At 45.9% G+C, this 7,508-nt stretch overlaps 1 long non-coding RNA gene across 1 annotated transcript; it reads left to right on the forward strand.

Moving 5' to 3' along the window:
- The first annotated feature begins 2,529 nt into the window (after positions 1-2,529).
- LOC105079114 (uncharacterized) lies at positions 2,530-6,934 on the forward strand. The gene is made up of 2 exons (XR_006719261.2): positions 2,530-2,952; positions 5,517-6,934. It is a non-coding gene; the product is annotated as an uncharacterized LOC105079114 (long non-coding RNA).
- The last annotated feature ends 574 nt before the right edge of the window (positions 6,935-7,508 follow it).

Below are 7,508 nucleotides of genomic sequence, written 5' to 3' on the forward strand. Positions count from 1 at the left end.
GTTCAGCCCATGGAACATCAGACTTCCTGGGGAATGTGGATTAAGTCCCACTGTGAACCGTGGGAAGCAAGGCCCCCAAAGGATCAATGTGAGCTTTTAGGCTGATTACTCTGGTAACTGTATACGTGATGGGTTGTGGAAGGGAGCAACCAAAGACAGGAAGACCAGTTAGGAGATTACAGCAGTAAACAGCAGTAATCCAGACGTGAGATGGAGTAACAGGACCTTCTATTTACACTGCTTTATGTTATAGACATTCTTTTCACAGGCAAGTCCTTACAACGATTATGTGAGGAAGTGTCATTTAAAAAAAAAGTGAAAGTTTAATTTAAAAGGTGGCTATTTGAGAGAGATTAAAAAAACAAAAACAAAAACAGAACTTGGTGAGTGGTAGGGTGGTGGGGAAAGAGGCAGAAGGGAAGGGAGGAATCAAAGATGATCCCAAACTTTTTGACCTTGGACACTTGGCTGCTATTGAACAGAAGCCTAGAGAAAAAGCTAATGGGGAGGAGGGGAGTTATAACAATAAATTTTCTTTTTCTTTTTCTTTTGAAATAATTTCAAACTTAGAGAAAAGGTATACCAAAAGAATAGTATAAAATAACTACCACATTCCCTTTGCCCAGATTCACTCAACTTCCACTTTTTGTCTCAAAAACGCCTTTTTTAGCAAAACGATCCAACACAGAATTACACAGTGCACTCAGCCGTCACGTCTGTCAAATCTCTTTCCATCTAGAGAAACCGTGATATTCCTTTAATTTAAAGGCCATGAGTTTTTAGGATATTACAGGCCATTTTGTAGGCTTGTCTCTCAGTGTAGCTTTGTCCAGTGTTTCCTCATGATTAGACCCAGGTGACGCATCTCTGACCGGACTGTCACAGAAGTGACCCTGTTCTCACTGGCATCAGGCAAAGAGATTATCTCATTACTTGTGGTGTTAACTTTCACGATGTGATTAAGACTGTATCTACCAGTTTTCTCCATGGTGTGAAGTGACTCGTCCCTCCCAATCTAATTACTGAAAACTCACTGTGCAGAGATGCTTCGAAAGCGTGCTGGCAAGTCTGGCTGCCGAACAGTACCACCTGCGTAGTTGTACTGGGTCCTGCACTTAGAAGGGTCCCAGGTTTGGTTTACTTTTTTGTTCAGTTCCCAGAAAGGAGGAGGGAAGGAAGGGGCAAAGAGGCATACATTCAATTTTTGACTTGTAACATTTGAGTGGCCAGAATATCTAAGGGTTAGCAAAGCATGAGTAGGGCTTGGGAGGGAAATCCCGTCTGGAGATAAAGGCTGGGGCAACACGCGCACAAAGGTGGTGCCTGACGCGGGGAGAATAATCTCTCCAAGGAAATTAGAAATAGAGGAACTGAGGACCTAACCTTTGGGGACAGGCACCGATGCGGTATAGAAGGAGAAAGGAGGCCAGCAAATGACCTAGACGAAGGCATCAAAGAGGGAGGGAAATCCAATGGTGCAGCGTTACAGAAACCAAAGGAATAGAGGGTTTTAGAAGGGAAAGAGTACTCAGCCATGTTAGCACTGCAAAGAAGTTAAAGGAGACCGCTGACCAGGGAAAGAGCCCTAGTTCTCAAAACTAGGTACAGTAAGGAGATTGTTCTTGTATGCATTCTACACACATTGGTGGGCGGCGGGGCGGGAGGGTGATTAGGGCTTAGGTTTGAGGATAGAAAGAGTGCTGGCAAGGTCGGCTTCCTCGGTGGACAACTCTAAGGCTGTGCGCTTTGAAGAATTGCAGGCTTGGTTTAATGATCTCGAAATTCTTAATTTCTGGGCAAGAGGTCCTGCATTTTCGTTTTGCACGGGACCCGGCAAATTACATAGCTGGTCCTGAGTGGCGGAGCAAGTGTGTTTAAACTATTCTTGCCTTTGGGAATATTTGTCGGTGACAGAGAGAGGGCAGTATCTTGTCCCGAGGGGAAAAGCGCAGGTGAAATTCCTCTTAGCCTTGGCCATGTGTGTTGGCAGTGGGTACTAGACGGTGGGAGGAGATCATCGAAGCTGGGGAGTGCGGGTGGATTTACCGAAGGGGTGAACGGTGGGTTCAAGGCCTTAGGGGCGGCAGACTTAGCCTTGCACAGGCGTTGGGATTGGAGGAATGTCGAGACAGAAAGACAGCCGAGGCCATGAAGGTGAGGGGACAGGCCAAAGACAAGCCAAGCGCCGATTTGGGGCCTTGGACTGAGCCGGCCTCAACGATCGGGCTGGTGCAGAGCTCGCAGGGCCCGACCCCCGGGCGCGCGCGGGAAGAGGCCGGCCACCCCGGCGCAGAAGCGCGCGCGCCGCCAGGCGACGCGATTCCCCTCCGCGGGCGGAGCACGACTCGGGGACAAAGGGGCCGCGGGGCAGGCCAAGCGTCGGGGCTGTGGGGCGGCCCGGCCGGCCTGGCCGGCCCCTTGCTCCCTCCCCGCGTCCCCGCCGCTCTCCCCGCCCGCCGGCCGCGCGCCCGGGGCGGTGCAGGAAGGCCTCCGTGGGCCCGGGCACGTCCGCGCCGCCGCCCTCCCGGCCCCGCGCGCCCGGAGGCTGAGCTGGCGGGGAGGGGCCTCGCGCTGCCTCCGGGCCCGGGCGCTTCCGCCGGCCGCTGCCTGGGCTCGGGCGCCGGGCCCGGGGGGGGGGGGGGGCCCGCCGGTTGCAGGGGGGAGGGGCGGGCGGGCCCTGTGGCAGCCGTCGCCCCGCGCGGCCAGGGCGCGTCCCGGGCGGACGAGCCCGGGCGCACGAAGCGGACCGGCCCGAGCGGCGCTGGCGGGACGTGCAGACGCCCGCCCTCCCCCACGCCGCCTCCCCACTTCGCCGTGGCCTCTCGAATCTTCCTTCCAGCCTCCCGGAGCTCGGGTGGGTGCCTGTGGGGCCCTGCGGAGGCTTCAGCAGTTTCAAAAGGGAGGAGATTAACCTGACTCAAAGAATTGGGAAGGAAACAGAGGATATTTGAGGTCGGTTTCAACCTCGGCCTGCCACCGTATAATCAAAGTAATACGTGTTTACTGTAGAAACTGTGGCAAGTACAGAAAAGTGTGACTAATTAGACCAAAAAGAAAAGAAAAAGCACCCGTGATGCCACTACCCGCAAACACTCGACGTGCTGGGGTATCGCTTCACATGTGGCTGTGTGTGTACTTTTCTTTTGTAGCTGATAATTCCGTGCAAATTATTTGATATCTTGCTTTTTTGTGCTTAATAGCTTATAAACATTTCCCATTTTTTGAACACATCATTTGTTGTGGTTCTATGCTAACCTTCTATAGGTATACCAAAATGTAACCATTTTCATTTTTTAAAGGTCCAAAGGAAAAAAATATTTTAAAATACATATTTAAAAGTTCTTAATTCTTAATATTAAACTGTTCTCCACGAAGACTGTACTAATTTATATTTCTAGTCGCGCTGAATGAATGGCCAGCCTTACCCTACCCATGAATATTGGTCAGAGAAAGACACCAGGGCCTTGAATAGGTAACCCCGTTTCTCCTTCTAGGCACCAGACCTCTACCCTACCTGCCTCTTTTCAATAAAAATGTAGAGAAAAACCAGAGCCTTTTGGATTCAGACATTCGGGCTACTGGGGGCTTTGGCCAGTTCTTGTTTATCAGTTTCTCCGTTGTTTTCTATCCCCAAAAGGTTAGAAAGGATGCCACCCAAACAGTGTCTTAAAGATGGATGAGGTGTGCCTCCAGGTGAGCTTTCTTGAGTGTGTTTTCTCAGAATGTCAGGCTAATAGATGCCCTGGTCCCATGGGGTCAGGCCAATAAGAAGTCAAAGCTCAGGGGTTAAATAAATATTCCCATTAAGAATTCTCTGGTTCTCTAGAGAAACAACCTAAATACCAGGAGAGGGAGGTGTGCCTAAAGATGATGTGAATAGATACAGATATAGATATATAGATAAATATTACATATATACTATATATGTACAATTCAACCTTGAGGGCATTATGCTAGGCGGGATAGGTCAGAGAAAGACAAATACTGTATAATATCACTTATATGTGAAATCTAAAAAAGTTGAACCTGTAAAACAGAGTAGAGTGGTGGTTACCAGGGGCGGGGACCGGTGCAGGAGGTGAGTAGCAGAGATGTGTAAGGATACATAGTTACAACTGGTAGATGAGTAAGTCCTAGAGATCTAATGCTCAGTGCAGTGATTACAGACAACAATACTTGTTAAGAGACTAAATCCTAATTCTTCCCACCACAAAAATGATAATTTTGTGATGGAAGTACTAGCCAATGCTACAATTGCAATCATATTGCAATATGTAAATGTATCAAATCAACGTGTTGTACATTTTAAACTTACACAATGTTATATGTCAAATATCTTTCAACTAAAAAAATAAGTCCCATAGAGCTAAAGCCTTAGAGAATAAAATAAATTAGAAAAGAAGCAACATTGTGCATACAAATAACCTCACTCTCACCTCATCCCACAAACAATTAAAATTTAAATGGACAAGTGCTATAATAAAGGTAAAGGCAAAATGCCGAGAGAGGGGTAAAAAAAGAATCTCTTGGAAAACTGAGTGCCTCTCCATTCAGGACTGCCTGGCAAGACTTTTTGGAGCTTCGGCATTGTGTTATAAGAATAAATAACCAGCTTGCATGCTCTGAGTGTTAGGTCATCATCACCCTTTGAGGAAGGTAGTATTATGGCCCTCATTTTACGGATGAAGTCAGAGTGGTTCGTCTGATTCCTTGATACCCTGTAACTGGTAGCATGTGTTGCTTTCTCTCTTCTGCCTTTGTACCAGTGGAGAGAGTGAATCCAAACAAGATCTGCACTTTTTCTTAAATTCTAAACTCGTATGTACTGTGTCAACCCAATCATAGCCCTGATGGGATCAAAACATAAAGCAGCAGCAACCACTTTTCATGTTGACTTCTATTTGGCTGCTAATCCATCATCACGTGATTTTACTGTACTCTGTCCATTAAGCTGGCCTCCTAGCCCCATAAATTCAGCTCATTCCTGCTGCACCTAGAGCCTCCTGTTCTGCCCTCATCTTTGAAGTTAGTTATATTCATGTATTTCCCTTGCATCTCCCATCTGGGCCACTGGCCTGGTGATGTTTTTAAAGACCACTTTATTCTTTCCAGAGTGGACTTATTTGGGGATTCCTTAAGACTATTAACCATTCTCTTAGCATCACTAAATCACAGTGTGATTGAATTTTCAAGCTAGAAGGGACCTTATCCATTGTCTACTTATCATTGTAAAGAGAAGGTGCTCTGGTCAGTCTGCTAGCTGAGTCACCAAGGCCAAGACACCGGTGTCCAGTGTTTCCTGCAGCCTCTGCTCACTGGCTGTTCCCGTGGCTCTGGGCTCTCCTCTGTTAGCTTCACCGTCAGAGCAGGTGACCACCAGGTGTGCCCTTAGATTGAGCAGAGGCCTCTGTCTTTCAGGTACTCGGGATTGTTTAGCCAATCCTGAATTCTTGAGAAATGTGGATTTTGCCTAGATTAACTCAGCAAAATATCCTGATAAGCTGCCTTTTTAACAGGTCTGCACTGGCCAAGCGTCTGACCCTCCCAGTGTCACAGGGAGAAGAGCAGGTACCAAGGAGAACCTGTCAAAAATCCTACCATAGCGTAAACAGAAGGAATGGCACCTCCGTCCTCTTGGCCCAAGTCTTAAAGCTTCCTTAGAGCTGGCAAGAGCTTTCTTTTATTTTGTTTTTCAAATGACTGAAAATTGATTTCAATACCTTACCACAAACATACAGCATACTGACACCTTTACAATTCATTGTTAGGGTTTGTTTCTTGTTTTTTAATTTGAATAGCATCATTTGTGTTGTATTTTTGTGCAATTTATATAATTCTTCAATTTGCTTTCCTCTCTTTTTGTAAGTATAATATATATATATATAGAGAGAGAGAGAGATGTAAATATCAAAAGTGTACATTTTGATGTGTTTTCCCAAATGGAACACACCCAGTTACTTGCATTCAGACCCACTTCCATCACTCCACAAGCCCCCCTGCACAGAGCTTTTTGTTGTTGTTCTTTCTTCTGTCTTTTCATAAACTTGCCTGATGTGAAAATGGATTTTTATTTGATTTAAAGATGGCACATTCCCCAGCTTCCTAGCACATAGAATGTGTCCAGTAGAACTCTTTCTTTCCTTCCTACTCTTATGAGGCCAACTTAAAAATCAAGTTCATCAAAAACTTGGGCTTCTCAGGAGAAAGCTTGAGGGTAGATTCATAGATTCACACATATTTAAAGCTGGAAGAGACTTTGGAAAGAAGAAGTGATGGTCAAGGTGTTGGACCTCCCAAGTGGCAGATCTGGAACTGGAGCCCAGGCCTCCCAACAAACCACCATTCTCCCCTGCATTGCTAATGTCATGTAAATTGCCACAGCCGAGAGTGGAGAGCCAGCAGGAAGAGCAACTTCTGGAGGATATCCTGGGATTGGCTGAGTGATAACACTCTGGCGGACCTTGAACAAGGGTACTGGTGGTTCCCTCTCTTCTGTTCTATCAGAGAGAACTCTTCTGCCCTCTGGTTGCTTCCTGAAATAGTCTCTAACATGGTCCTTAATCCTATGGTTCCCAAATGGTGTGCCAAGTCACCCCAGGGTGCTGCAGAAAATTCACCAGGGCACCTTGGGATATTTTAAATTGTTAAAGGAAACACAGTGCTGTGTAACATCAGTTACACATTGCATGCATTACTAGTTAAAGGAAATCCACAATTTCAACATAAAATTGCATTACATTCCTTTCAGTGCCATCCTGTCTTTAGGGAGTTGGGTTTCTCGTGGATGCTGTGTTAAAGAGATGATTGGTGGGGAAAAGGAAATGAGGGTGGCTGTGGACAATCTGATTCCAAGGTTTGAGAAGTTTGCAGTGCACTTCATTAGAAAGTCATTGTAGTTATTTAAGAATAATATAAAAATGTCAGTTTCTTTCAATTTATGTGCGTTACTTTTGAGGGGGGAGGTAATTGGGTTCATTTATTTATTTGTATTTATTATTATTATTATTTTAAATGGAGGTACTGGGGGTTGAACCCAGAACCTCGTGCATGCTAAGCACACACTCTATCACTGAGCTATATACCCTCTCCTCAGCGTGCATTATTTTTGCCAATAACCACTAACTTGTTAGAACATAAATACTTACTAAATTTTTGTTTGTGCCTAACTGCTTGATAAATGGACCCAGTAGGTATTTCTTTTGGCCTGGGTTCTCTGTGAACCTTGGCCTTAGGTGTAAGGCCAGGTGAGATCAGGCTCTTTAAGTTATTTCAGCACCTCTGGTACTATGCGTCAACTGGACATTTAGCTGGTAGGCCAGAGTCTAGGATGATTTTATTCAGACAAGGAAATTAAGTCTCAGAAAGTAACTTGATGAAGGTCATCCAGATGGGGCAAATCCAGGTTTTATGGAGCCTGAAGCTTATACAATTGTTGGAACCCTCTACAGACAATAATGCACAATTAGGGATTCACAGTTGGGCAGAGGGCTTCCCAGGAGCTTATGCAA

This window comes from Camelus bactrianus, chromosome 31 (genome assembly GCF_048773025.1).
Source record: "Camelus bactrianus isolate YW-2024 breed Bactrian camel chromosome 31, ASM4877302v1, whole genome shotgun sequence".
Lineage (NCBI taxonomy): Eukaryota > Metazoa > Chordata > Mammalia > Artiodactyla > Camelidae > Camelus > Camelus bactrianus.